Consider the following 14597-nt stretch of genomic DNA (forward strand, 5'->3'; position numbering starts at 1 on the left):
ACACGGTATTTTGAGTTTTGTTTTTTCCTACCTTCCATGGAAAGGTCTCTGGGGCAAATTTTATCGTTAAGGGCATCTGAGCTTCCTTTTGAGGGCATCTCTCCCTCTTTGGGAAAGGATGAACAACAAATGATGATCTCATCTGAGGTGGTTTTTTGGGTGTGTTTAGAGCCCAAGTTGCATGCATATGGACGTGAGGATGTAGAGACAGTCACATGCACCTGGGCTGTGTCAGACTGGACTGGCAATCCTTGTGGACCCTGTCCACCTTAACCTTAATCTCCCCTTGTCTCCAACCAGCCAGCCCTCACCGCCCTTCAAGATTTATCTCCCGTTTCTGTCCACTTGAAACCTTCCCTGTCTCTTCTCTCTTGTTCTTTCTTCTATGACTGTTTCCAACTGTCTTTCTCACTTTATTTCCTACCTGATACATTATTTCATTGGATCCCACATGGGTTGAGAGCACGAATTGTAGAGTCAACTGTTGACAATCCCCAGTCTGTGACTTTCAGGTAGTCCCTTCACCTCTCTGTGCCTCAGCTCCCTTCTTTGTTGAAAGGGGCAAACAATAGCTGCTCTATCCTGGTTGTCTTAGGAGGATCAAATGAGATCATACAAGTATTTAGCAGGTACCCAGTAGACAGTAACTATTCAGTAAATGCCGACCAGGAACAGTGATCATGATTCTAACAGGAGCTGTATTCCCTAGTTCGAGGGTAAGATGCTACAGGGTGGAGGCTGGGTCTCCTGTTTGGTGCTCCAGAGTTGATCCTAGGGCTGAAGTCACAGAAGCACTCCATAAATACCCAGGGGATTTAAGGAGGCCTCCAATATCGTGCTTTCTCTTCTGTCTGCTTTATCAGAATTACATTTAAGTAAACTTAGTGTTTGGCTGGTCCTTAGACCCATTTTATAGAGTCCATGTGTCAGTGATTAAATAAAGGGCTTATTCACAAGTGTTTATTTTCCTAGAGTAAAAACACCCAGCCAAACCTTGTGCTTTTAAGACTCCTGCTCTTGGCCAACTAGTACAGCACAGAACAGAAGCCCAAAGGGAGAGCCACCCTTGCTCTTTTAGTGTGAAGGGAAAGCAGGTCTGATTCTAGAAGCAGCCAGAGAGGAAGAATTAGGAAGAGCTCTGGGAATGGGGAAGTCCTGTGGGAGATGTCACTAGCCAAAATTATCTCTCATTTCAGCAGCCACTAAAAAGAGCCCCACCTGGCCCCTTCCCCTGGGGGGTGACCTCGCCCCTGTGCCGGCGTGATGGGCCCCACAGGCGCAGGAGGGAGCAGTCATCAGGGATCGGGTTACCCGTGGGCATGACGTCAGGATGCCTCCTAAGAGCCTGGGGCTGGCCTCATGGAGAGGCAGCAGCTGCGCCCCATGCACCCTCTGTGGAGCCGGTTTAGATCTGAACCTCTGTGAGGATGGAGGGAGGGAGGGCTGTGACGGCCTCCATCACTTGTAAGGGAGCCAGGGCTCCTCTTCCTGCTCAGTCCTTTTGCAGCTTTCTCTGCAAGACTAGTTTGCAGAGGAGGGGAACCAGGAGCCCCTAGTCGGGCAAGAATCCAGGCATTTGAGTGGAGGGAAGGCTTCAGGTCCCTGGGATGGGCCTGCCAGAGCCATCAGTGGTGGATGGTAGGCAGAGGGATGTCCTGGGAAGAACTGGATCTGGAAACTGATCCCAGATGAAATCCTGGATCCAGACCTTCCGATGGGACCAGATGCAAATCATTTCTCCTCTCTGATTATCAGCTCCTCATCTGTAAAATCAGGACAATAGCACTCTTCAGGGATATTTCCCCCCACCTTTGGAAAAGAGAGCAGAGAGGCTATTGAGTGCAGAGAGACTGTCGAGTGCAGAGAGAGAACTCGATACATGGCAGCTCTTTGCTACCCCCTCCCCCATCCCATCCCTCCCAAAAACACAGACAGCTAGCTAGACTCTTACAGCTGCAGTTTAGTAGCTGCTAGACTCTTCCAATGATGAGTGGGGTCAGCTCTTCACTTCATGTGCTCTATGAAGCGCTATCTAGAGCCAGTTTCTGAGGTCTGGGTAGATTTCCCCTTTGATACCTGGGTCTTTAAATCCAGAGTCACTTTTGGGCAGACAAGGAAACCGAGGCCCAGAGTTGTCACACCCAGAGTGGCAGAACCAGACCCAGGCCCTCAGTCCAGGTTGTACAGCACTATTTGTCATTTCCTGACTTCTCAGGATCTTCTCACAGCCTCTAAGGATTTGCATGTGCTATTCCCTTTGCCAAGAACAACAGCCCCACCAGTTGTGCTTAACTGTTTGTCCTCTTTGAAGATTTTGAGCAAGTCACCGCCTCTGAGAAGCCTTCCCTGATTACCACTTCCTGGCTGTTCTGGTGACCCCTCCTCTGTGCTTGCAGGGCCACAGGAGCTGACCTCTGTGGTGAACATCTCACACTCCATCATGGACAGCTGTCCCCCTGTCTGTCTCCCCAACTTGACAATGAGCTTTTCAAGGATGTAGGCCAAGTCTTACCCATTTTTGTATTTCTGCTCTTGTGTCTGGCACATTGCAAGTCTCCAAGACCTCTTCAGGCAATGAATGAATGAGCAAATGAACAGAGAGAAGGAGATGGGTGATGCTCATGGTGGTAAGCTTTTCCAGAAAGTTTTCCACTGGCTCTGTTAAACAAGATGGCCCACCTCCAGCCCATCTTCTATTAGAGACTTCTCTGCCTCCTCTGTACAGCCACCCATTGCCTGAGCTGTATGTCCATCTTTGTGGGTCCTAAGGACTAGAAACCCTCCCACAGTGAGGTACAGAGAAGCTGATATTTTGGGTCTTTATTTCAGATAGCCCCTGCAGCTTTCTTGTGGCTCTGTCCTTGGCTGACATCCTGACAGCGTTCCCAGAAGGTGCATTAATGGAGACATCACTTTATTGCCCTCCAGAGCTGAGTGTCAATAACCCTAGTGTGCATTCATTCATTCACTTGTGCATTCATTCAACGCATTCCTCCTTCCATTAGGGCATATAATCACAAAGTGACTTTATTACTCACACAGCTCCAATGTCACTTGGAGCAAGCAATTAGATTTTTCCCAAAGGCCAGATTTGGGGGTCAGGAGGGCAGGCTGATGGAGCACTGACAAGTATTCTGATGTCACCTTTAAAATATGCAGTAGAATCCCTAAGTCATATGGCCCCTCCCCCACTTACCCACACGCCCCCATCATCATCCAGTAGTGGGGTTAGAGATACAGCTGCTTTCTTCCCTTCCCCAGGGCAGGGAACAGCCAGCCAGACCCAGGGCCCCTGCAGGATTCGAAGTCCTCAGAGTGGCAGTCATACTTATTTTGCTCACATGCAGACGCAAAGAAGCAAGCTTCTTCCTGGCCTTCCTATTCATCTTTCAGTGACGTCAAGACAACTCGGCGGACATTGAATGGGAGCAAGCTCTCCCGGGTACTTCAGCAGGATTGTCAGAAACTGGACCTGGGGGGTGTGTGGTCTTGGAAAGGTCATTTCACTCCTGTGAGCCTCCATTTTCCCATTTATATGGTGGGGCTAGCAATCCCAGCCCCTTCTCCCTGTAAGGTTATTGTGAGGATTAAATAAGGTCATGTTTGTGAAAATGAAAAGGATATTCCTTGAGTACATCCCAGGCACTATTACCATTTCCATTTTATAAGTAAAGGACCTGAGGCTCAGGGAAGTTAAGTACTTTGCTCAAAGTAACACAATAACTAAGGGTGTTTTGTCTGACCCCAAAGCCTATGCTTTTTATCACTATCTCATCTACTGTTTCAGATTTGAGCTATGTGACATTGAACGAGCCACTTCCCTCTCTGGTCTTCACTGGTACCGCCTGACAATGAGAGACGTGGCCTGGATTAATGCTAAGGCCCCTTTCAGCTCCAAATTCCTGGTTGTGCTTTAAATAGGGACGCATGCACACAGCACCCAACAACACTTACTTCCTCCAAGTCTGGCTTCTTTGAACATGGAAGGACTTGACCGTGCGCAGACTCTAGCCGAGAGACTGTGCCGGAGGAGCAAACAGCTTGCAACGCACATCTCAATAGCAGAGCCCAGCCTGCCTAAGTGGGAAATGGATGTTGTAATACAAAGGCAGTTAGCAGGGTCCTTGGAGGTTTCAGCAGGATGTAATTATGGTTCTTTAAAAAAAGGCTCGCATATGTTTTTGAGCAAACTTAACAGATGCCCGGATGTCATGTCTGTACTCTTTGGGGAGTCTAGGATGACTGATTTTCTACAGCAAGTTTTCGTAGCTCATTGGAACGACCCATTGCAAATCAATTCCTAGGGTGCAATTTAATGAAAGCTTTCAGTGGTGATTCAGATAAATAATCTAAAAACCTTCCTAAAATGACCACAACTTTTCTGCCTGGTCTACTGTGTGTTTGATAAACTAGATAGATAGTCCTCTCTGTAGTTATAGCTTAATGGGATTCCTTCAAAAAGAAATCTTTAGCCACGCCTGTTTACAGGGATTGAGGGTTTTAATGCTGTGTGCTTTATTTCTGGTGCGTCAACCTTTGCAAACTTTTGCAACTTCCTTAGAGATTTTTCTTTGAGCTGTGTGCCCTAGGGAGACCTTCTGAATGGTTTACTACCATTTTATTTTAGAATTAAATGCACATTGATTCTAAAGAATCAATGCCCAGTTAAGGCAGTTTGGGGGCCACTTCTGTACCCCAGCACACTTTATCTGGAAAAGTCTCTTGGAAACCCACGTCCTTCTGAGGCCGTGGAGAATATTGAGCAGCTGCATCAGGAAATCGAAAGATAACAAGCCTGGTTTCCTTTGGCGGGCACCTTGACGTCTCTTTTCTGGGCTGGAGCTCTAACTCATCTGATAAATTTCCAATCGAATCTTCTGCATTGAGTGATTCTTTTTACTAAGACCTGGTTGCAGGGTTCACTTCTCTGTTGTGGCTGCCTCGGGACCAAGACATTTTCTTGCTAATAATGAACAGTTGAAGACAGCTGAAGATGGAAGCCTTGCACGTGTCTGGTGTGGGCAGAATGTCAGCCTTTCACTTGCCTCCAACTATTCATAAGCCTCCATAATTTCATAGCCATCGATTTCCTCTCCTCCCCGGCACGCTCTCTCATTGGCTTGTTGCCCACATCCTGTAATTGTGCCAGTCACCCCCATGACCTTTCTTTTGCTGAGCCTGATTAATAATGTACTCGACACATTTCCCTGTTGCATCAAATACCAATTTGGCCTGAATGGGTGGAAGAATGGCTAATGAGGAGATGGTTAAACCTTCTTATTGGATAAGCCTGCTCCTTGAGCTGGTGTTCAGAGATGGGGGTTGGAGGAGGGGGAGAAGAAACTGCATTGTAACATTTTACTCAGCAAGTTTTTCTCCAACTCTGTACCAGCGTCTGATTCTAATTACCCAGATGCAGCTCTTGTGCAGGAGAGAGTGTGTCATCTGATATCGGGGGACTCTGAGCAGCCAAAGGCCTCAGATGACACAGCTTTGTGGCAGGTGTTTGCCCACTCCTCAAATGTTTTTGCTCAATATTTGGGATTGAGAGGAGAGTTATTACAACATGGAGTAGCATATTTATTTAGGAGTGAGGGAGGGAGGAGACCTGTCCTCTCTTTCTGCAACTTTCTTTGTGTCCTGAAATGTCCTGGGAGTGTGGAGTGTGCTCAGTCAGAGGATGGAGTTGGGCAACCACTGAGGAAGACATGGCACCCCGCCCCCCATGCAGAGATACATCGTTTGCAGCTGCTTTAATTAAAGGCCAGGTTTACTGACAGTTGATGTTAAGAGGCCATGTGCTGGGAGATGTGGTTTCCATGCTGTGTAACAGCAGGTAACTGGGCTCTCAACTCTGAGTTTTGGGAGGATCCCATGACTCTCTGGGAAGAGGCATTTTGTTGAGACGCCTGTAGCCTCACAGAACATCAGAGGTGGAGGTTCCTTAAGACCATCTATTCCAAGCCCCCATTTTACATATGGGAAAACTGGGGTCACAGTTAGGAAAATTTCCTCTGTAATCCTTACCATCTTTGGAAAAGAACTGCAGAAAAATGGAAGCCACTGCGTTGACTAAGTTTTATTGAGCATTTATTATGTGCTCTTCTGTGTTATTCCATACTAAAAACTCTACATGCATTTCATTTACTCCTCAGAAAAATTCTGGCAGGCAGGTCTCATTCATTATCTCTGTTTTACTGAGGGGGGGCAGTGTAGTTTTGAGAGGAAAAGTAACTTTTGGAGAAGTCAGCACTCAAATCCTCATCATCTGATGCCAGTTTGCCTTATGAATCACCATGTTCTTCCACCTTCTGACTGAGTCCAGTTTAACTTCTCCTCATTTTACAGGGGATGACACCCACAACTCAAAAGGGAAGCAACTTGCCCAAGGCCACCCAAAGAGTTAGTGGAAAATATTGTTATTGCTACTAAAAGTAGCTAATATTTATTGAGCACTTGCTGTGTACCAGAGATTGTACTGGAAGCTTTACTCCTCTTATTTAATTTTTAAACACAATCCAAGAAGAAGTTTGGTACCATTAGGTGAGGTACCACCTGGGGGGCGGGGGAGGGTAAGAGTAACTTATCCAGGGATTAATAGGATTTAAGCAGAAGCTCCAAAAGTCAAGTGTCCTAATTCTACTTTGTGAAGAAGGCCTGGCATCCCAGAATTCTGTACACACCCATTTCCATATCTCATTAAATCCCCATAGTAACCCTGTAGGCAAGACTTGAGAAACCGGAGATAATGCTCTGCTGCTAAATGCATCGTGCGCTCTCTGGCAAGTCGCTTCTCCCTGTGCCTGCCTCAGTTTCCTTATTGGTAAAAGGGGGGGTAGCATCCTCGTTTATGCCACAGGATCTTATGAGAAAGTAAACGTGCATGTACTTCACTAGCTGAAAGGTGCTAACCTGGGGATTGTTGGTTCTTGCCATTAAGTCCCTTTATCCTTTGAGGTCTGGAAGCTTTCTCTGTTGCTTCCTCCCTTCAGATCGCCACTGGAGGGTCCACGTTTGTTGTGAGTTAGATGACAGCTGGGTTTATATTTGATTCGGATGGAGCGTGGCCTGGGTATTAAATGCTGTCAGCAAGGCCTCTTTTCTAGCTGGCTCGGGGGGACAACAGAGCTCCCAAGGGCTCCATCCAGATGTGTGGGGATGCCTGCAGAGGGGAGCGGGTGGTGGGGCCTCCAACACTGAGTCCTCATTCCATTGTGCTTGAAGCATATAGAAAATATCAGTCCCAAACAGGAGCAGGCTGAACCCTGTTTCAAAATCCAGCCCCACGTCCATGAGATGGTGGAGAAGATCAGCTTGAGGGGTTTTGGTTATAAGTAATGCTGAGAAATGGTGGGGAAACCAGATTTCAGGACCTCCTGGCCCCATCAGCTGTGCATTCTAATCATTTCATAGCATTTGGCCATTTGGGCTGTTGGGGTTTCTAGGAAACCTTAGCCAGTCTTGTGTGTGTGTGTTTTTTTTTATTGGAATGGGGAATTTTGTTTTTTTCTCCAGTCTACCCTGATTTCCTCATTTTAAACTCTGCAGTACTTAATTCTCTCTGAAAGCAAGAGGGGGCAGATAAGATTTTTGAGAGCCAACTCGTCGATGGACTCTATGCTAAGACTTTGACACACATGACCCCATATCATTCCCACAGAAACAGATCATTCTCTCCTTGGGGGCTCACACGCTCTCGCTTTCTCCCTCATGTGAATGGTTTTGCCTTTTTAATCTTCTTTGCTGGCTCTTCCTCTGAATGTTGAGTGCCCTGGGCTCAGTCCTTCATCCTTTTTCCCTCCTCTAGGACTTTGGAGTTGGTCTTGTCCAGCCCTTTGGTTTACCTTCCCTCTCTGTGCCAATACCGCCCATGTTCACGTCTCCAGACTGAGCTGTGCACCTGGGTTGCAGACTCATACATCCTGCTTCCAAGTCCCCCAGGAAGTCTGGCCTCTGCCTGCCTCTCTGACCCCCTCCTTCCAATCTCCCTTTTAGCCTCAGTGACCTTCATGTCATTCCCAGAACCTGTCAACATATTCCCAACTCAGTCTTTGCACCTCTTGTTCCTTTTGCCTGGAAATTGGTTCCCCCAGTACTCACTTGACGACCTCACTCTTCACATAGGGCACCTCCTCTGACCATGTCATCTAAACCTGCCTCTCCGACAGGACCCCTACCTCCCACTTTCTGTGCCCTTTTCCTGTTGTTTTTGGTCATAGTACTTATCCTACCTGAAATGTCATGCTTATTTGTATTTGTTTTTTGTTTGCCCCTCCCCCCGAGATGTAAAATCCACGAAGGCAAACACTGCTGCTCACTGCTGCAGCACCAGCACCTAGAACGTGGCTGCCAGTGGCCGGAGCCCAGTGAGTGGTTGACAGATGTTAAATGAAAGGATACTTTGAGAGGTAGGACTTATTTCTCCAATTTTAAAGGTGAGGAAATGGAGGCTGAAAGATGTCATAGGCCCCTAACACAGGCTTTTTCCCCCTCAGAAAAGGTGTCCTAGTTTTAATCAAGATCACTTACATGAAAATAATACATTCATTCTGATAGCAATTTATAAAACTTATAACAGAGATCAAGCTTTCTTAGATGTCCAGACAACAAAATTCAATATGTGCATTTCTCAACAATTACGATGATGTATTATGAACATAATTTACCACATGTATGACTCGGCTGCTTTTTTCCCCTCAAAAACATGCTTTTCTGACTTCAAACATGTTATTGTTGATTATGTTGCAGTAATTTGGCACCCATAACTCTTTGTCAGCAACAGCAGATGACTGTTTATCTGGGAATCAAAATACCTGGTGCGTCCAAGGAGATTTTTTCGTAAAATGTTGAGCTGAATCAACTCCTTAAAAAAAATCCTTTGTCCTTCTGATTTCCTTCACTCTGGAAATGTCAGGAATCCAGCACAATTCAGAATCCGGACGTTCAGGGTACATAACTGTTCCCCACCTTGTCCCCTGTTTGGCGCACCTGGCAGTTTGGGGCCTGTCATGTCATCCAATTTCCCTTCAAGGCTTTTTCTCCTCTTTGGATTGGATGCCTGTCCTTGTCTCTGCATCAGAACCAGGCCCCTCCCCCCTTGATTGGTGGTCCCTCCGGCACACAAAGACAGGACTGTGTATCTGTCCCTTCCGGTCGGATGCTGCCTGGCTTGCCCAGCCTCCGGGTCAGAACTTGGACCCTGATGTCCTCCTTTCTAACCACGTTGAAATCTCCTTCTGGACAATGACACTTATACTTTTAGGTTCCTTCCAAATTGTAGCCCAGTGTTGGCCGCTATTGCCGCTCAGTAAAGACTTGTTTGTCCAGCTTCTCAGTTTGTGGCAGCCAGTTGTTCTCTCCATGGTCCCCTCATACTCGAGGAGTCATGGTTCCACAATCCGGGTGGGCTCTTCTGTGAGGTGATAGCAGGACATCCCCGCAGGAGCACGGTGTCCCTACTGCAGTCACTCGAAATCAGATGCGGCTCGATCTATCCCAGGGGACAGCCAGGCACAGACCAGGCAGTGAGAGACCGCTCGTGGAGAAAGCAGGGCAAGGCACGGGTGCTCCCTTCCTTCTGATCTCTGCTTCTGTAGTTATTTCCTGTTTAAAAATTTCTTATTTGTGCAAAATTCTTCTGGGGTTGTTTGTTTCCTGGTGCTTGAATTTCACTATCTACCCCCTCCTCGCCAAGCTCAGCTCTCACTCTACATCAGTCTTAATTTACTGTTCTCCCAGCCTCTCTTTCCTATTAAATTAGATATTAGACATATCCATCAGCCAGTGCTGTTTGGGGGTGGAGTTTGCAGCCTGTGCCCGAACTACTGAACATTGTGGCTTATATGGACCTGAATTTATCTACAGAATTACACCCAAGCCTGTGCTTTCACTTGTGCGGGTGCTCAGGTCCTGTTATTCTACCTAATGAAACACTAACCTCCCCCTCTCAGAAGGTATCAACAAAAGGATCCCATGCCGTCATCCCTTGGCAGTCCCACAGATCTTTATGTTATATCTTCTGGTGGTGATGGTGGAACTGTGTGTGTTTATGAGCATTATATTAGCCTTTCCTCACAAGATTCATTTTTATTAAAAACACAAATATCACTATAAATATCTTGGTAGGAAGGCTGAAGAGGATTTCAGGAGAAATGAGGCAAAAGGATCAAATGTCTATAGGTTAACCTGTTGCTTAAATGAGAGACAAGATGGCGTGGACTTTTTCTTACAGGTAGCCTTCATCAATTCTTCTTTAGATAGGATGTGACAGCTAAGAGCGTGCTGGTGTAAAGACATGTCATGGGGAAAAGGCAAGTTGATGGAAATTGTTTTAAGAAAAATCTTGTGTTTAGAAAAATCATGATCTCTACTTCTGTAGTTATTTCCTGTTTAAAAATTTCTTATTTGTGCATTTCTGGTTGTGTGGGCCAGTGCATTCCCTTGTTATTTAAGCTAAGTTAAAATGGATTTTCTTTTACTTGCTGTCAAAGCACCCTGATTGTAAGTAGCAGTAGCATGCACACAACACTTGGTACTTTACAAAGCACCTTCACATCGATGGCCACATTTAAATCTCGTTAAAAACTACCTTGAGGTAGTTACTACAGAGAGGAAAACCGAGGCTCTAAGCGAATGGGAGACTTGTCCAATGTCGTATCACTAATGAGTGATGGAGCTGGACTCGAACCCAAGTCTTTCCATTTCTGTTTCAAGTTCCTTCTACAATCTCACACTGTCCTTCAAAGAAATAGATTTGTTCATTTAGTCAATTATCTATCAATCAATCAGTCAGTCAATCTGTCTGTCTGTCTGTCTATCTATCTGTCTATCTATCTACCTATCTACCTACCTACCTACCTACCTACCCATCCATCCATCCATCCGTCCACCCTCCCACCCATCCACCCATCCATTCATCTATCTGTCTATCCATCCAAAACTACTCATTGAGAACCTGTTATATACCAGATACTGTCTGGAACTCCCAGTTTGGTAGGGAAGACAGTATGTAAATGTATAATTATAGTCAAGTGTGACAAGTGCTTGAGCATTAGCACTGAAGCTCTGGAAAAACAAAGGAAGATTGCCTGGTCTGGGGCAGTGGTCAGGGAGAGCTTCCTGGAGGAAGTGATGTGGATTAACAAGCAGTAATTTCCAGGGGTGGTATCAGCTTCTGATGCACCACTATTCTGTTCACCCCTTATATCACTCTTAGCTGGGCACAGTTGTCAAGAAAGTAGTGGAGTGAGTCTAGTTCAAGAAGGAAGAACATTCCCAGTGAGGGGACTCGGAGTGATAAGGTGGCCCAGAGAAGGCTGTGAACACCTGGGATGGGGACAGTGCCCTAGGCAAGAATCAGAAGTCTTGTTCTGGCCCTGGGCAAACTTTTTTTTTCCCCAGGCCTTGCTTTCTCATCAGTGATACAAAGGGGTTGAAAGCTTAAAAGTGCTGATTGCACTGTTCCAAGCAAGCTATCCCAAGAACAGGGCATATAGGATTGTTGTCAGGGAGCTTGGAAGGGTGTTTCCCATGCCCCTCATAGCCACGTGCCTTTGCACTAGCTCTGCCTTCTGCCTGGAAAGCCTTTGCCCATCTTGTCCGTCTGTTAACCTCTAACTCCTCCCTTGTCTGTTCTTCCTGTTCCCAGGCAGATGTAGGGGCCCTTTTCAGCAACCACAGAGCCCTGGGCTCTATCTGTCCTGCTCCTTGGCTCTGGAAGTTTGCATGTCTGACTCTACTCGCCATGCATTCCTTGAGGGGAGGGACTGTGACCTTTTATCTCCACGTTCCCAGAACATAGCACTGTGCCAGGCATGATATATATGTCAAATAATGGTGGAGGATTGTGGACTTGATTTGATCATAGGTCTTCCAAAAATGACTTGGGTATTCCAAATAAAGTGCTTTCATGCCCATTGTACAGACAATACTCTCAAGGCCCTGGGAGACAAAGACTTACGGGGAAGGACCAGCCAGGTCTCTTGCTTCCCAGGGCAACAGTTCTGCCATTCCCCCAAGACTCTCAGGATTTCAATTTCATTTCAGTCCTTTAAGGAAACAGAAGAGACATTTTCACTGGTGTACATTAAAGGAGACGGGAGTCAGGGTGTAGCAGCTTAAGGAGAGGAGTGATACGAAGTACTTGAAGGTTCATTTGGGTAACAGCCTTTTGAATACATTAAGACGGTGAGGCTTGGCGGAGGCAGGTGGGAGATCAGAGGAGACAGCATTTGACAAGGCGGAGCTGTCTGGGCCCTGAACAAACAGCTCATCTCCCAGGAGAGTGAAAAAGGGTTTCGTAGAGCATGTGCATGAGACAGGCTCCATGTGCAGTGAAGTGATGCGTTTGGCAAACACGTTTCTCCCCCTCTGCGTGGGCTGTCACAGCCTTGGCCCTTCTGCAAGGGTCATTTATCTTTCAACTTCCAAGTGGTAAGGGACTCTTTCAGGCCATCTGAAAATGGAGGCCGGACTTTTGTGGGGGTGCCTGCTTCATTTTCATGTCTGATCATCATTGCTTTGGGATATTGTTTCTGTCTCTTTGTTTATCCCCCCTGAGTTTATTCCTTGGCAACGTGCCTCTGGCTCGGTAGGGGCCCTGATGCATCCTCCCGTGCTGCTGCCTGTCAAAACCCCATGAGAGGCACCTTATCAGTTCCCTGGCAGGCGCAGTGTGGTGGCGCCGCGTGCACGCACTGAATCGCTGATAGACGCCACTCGCGGAATCAGTGTGCACCTTTAATAAAGAGCACCGCCTCGCTATTTGCTATGATAGGGCTGGTCATGATAAAATCCTCTCTCTCCGATTGGCTTTGGAAATGGCAGATGGAGAGCTGGGTGAGGGTGGGGCGTGGGAGTCACTCACGGAGGAGATGCTCCCTTTTGTAAAAGCTGGATTCGTCTCTGCCAAAGCCTCCAGGTGTCCAGCCCAGTACAGGTTTTCTGCTCTGAAAGAAGGGAGGCTCAACACACACGTCCCACACGCTGCTGAGGGGGTTCTTGCCTTCTGAGTACCAGCATCCTGACCAGCCTCTGAACTCCCTGAGGGCAGGGCTGTTGTATTTTTCTGCTTCCCCAACCCGAGGCTCAGTGTCAGGCACATGTGTCTGTGGAGGCCCTTGGAGCCTGAGTTCCAGCCCTGGCTTCAGCCCTTGTTAGCTGTGTGATCTCAGGCAAATTTCTCAGCTTTTCCTGAATCCTTTCCTCAGTGTGTTGCAGGTGTCAGGGGTAGAGATGTTTTCTGGAAATGCTGCTGCCCCAGCTGAGTCCGGAAGGAGGAAGAGTCAGGGCTGTTTGGAGGACTACTGGTGGGCAAGCGAGGTCTGCTTGAGATACCTATGTAACTCTTGATAAGAAGGTCCAGGAACTTCCCGTCTGGTTCACAGTCAGACCTGCTAGGTGGAGCAGGAGCAGGGAGAAAAGACACTCAAGTTCTATGACTGGATGGAGGAGCCATGGGGGTCAGAAAGAGACCTGTTTATAGAATGAGAGCAACAAGCTTGTTACCTGGGAGGAAGAGGAGTGTGGGATGCTATGAAGCCATGACAGCAGCAGGGAAAACTCCAGGTAACAGTTGGAAGAAATTCATGCCCATACTTCACACTTAATTCACTAGAAAATATCCATCCTGTCTTTGCTTCCCTGTGAGGTTCTGAAGCAGACTCCCAGTTGGCTGCTGTAGAGAAAAGGGCAGAGATGGAGGACAAGGGAATGGTGACCATCTTAGGCCTCCGACACCTGCTGGGTGTGGCCACCTCCATTGTCCTGACTCCTCTCTCCCCAGCATACTACCATGTCTCTGGGGAGCTGACCCATGTGTGCTTAGTAGAGAGTTTTTTTCCCTGTCTCACTTCAGACTGCCTGCTTTGCCTGGTACTCCTCCGAGACCCCCACACCCTCTTTCCTACTGCTTTGCTGTCTGCATGCAGAACCCGGTCACGGCGGCACTCCACCCACCTGCCCAAGGTGCTTTCCCAGGAAGTGCTTCCTACTTCCACCATCACCAAGAATTTAACAAGCTCTTCTACATCACCAACAGACCATTTTGAAAAACAGATTTAATATCTTGGATAGCTATAGTGCCTATAATTACAGATATATATATATATATATATATATATATATATATATATATATATATATAAAATAAAGTTATGTAATTAATATCTTGTACTATGTATAGTTGCAGATGGGATAAATACTGCCATAATGGCTCTTCCACAAAACATCCCTTTTGTCTCATCCTTCTCACTCCCTGCACGTCGTATTACTTGCAATTAACCATGTTAGTGCAATCTTTTTATGCAAACAAACAAAACTAATAAATAATAGAGTACATCTTCTCTCTGCTCTGCCAACCACCTAGTCGGCCTTAATGAGATTTGAACGTGACACAGCAATGTTGATACCCGTCAAGCTTGTTACAAAGGGATTCTTTCCATATTGGATTTCCTTAAGCTACTGCTATTCCCTCGCATTTAGATATATCATCCCTGTGGCTCTGAAAGTCTGGACAGCACTAGCAAGAAATTGTCCTGGTCTGGGAAAATCATGGCATGCTTGAACTATCTCTGGAATTACCATATTCTGGGATCTAA

At 46.8% G+C, this 14597-nt stretch overlaps 1 protein-coding gene across 1 annotated transcript in view; it reads left to right on the top strand.

Moving 5' to 3' along the window:
- The window catches only part of NAV2 (neuron navigator 2), a 773977-nt gene that overhangs the window by 108292 nt on the left and 651088 nt on the right, over positions 1-14597 (top strand). The window lies entirely within an intron of this gene.

The sequence above is a fragment of the Vicugna pacos genome, chromosome 10, assembly GCF_048564905.1.
Source record: "Vicugna pacos chromosome 10, VicPac4, whole genome shotgun sequence".
Taxonomy (NCBI): Eukaryota; Metazoa; Chordata; class Mammalia; order Artiodactyla; family Camelidae; genus Vicugna; species Vicugna pacos.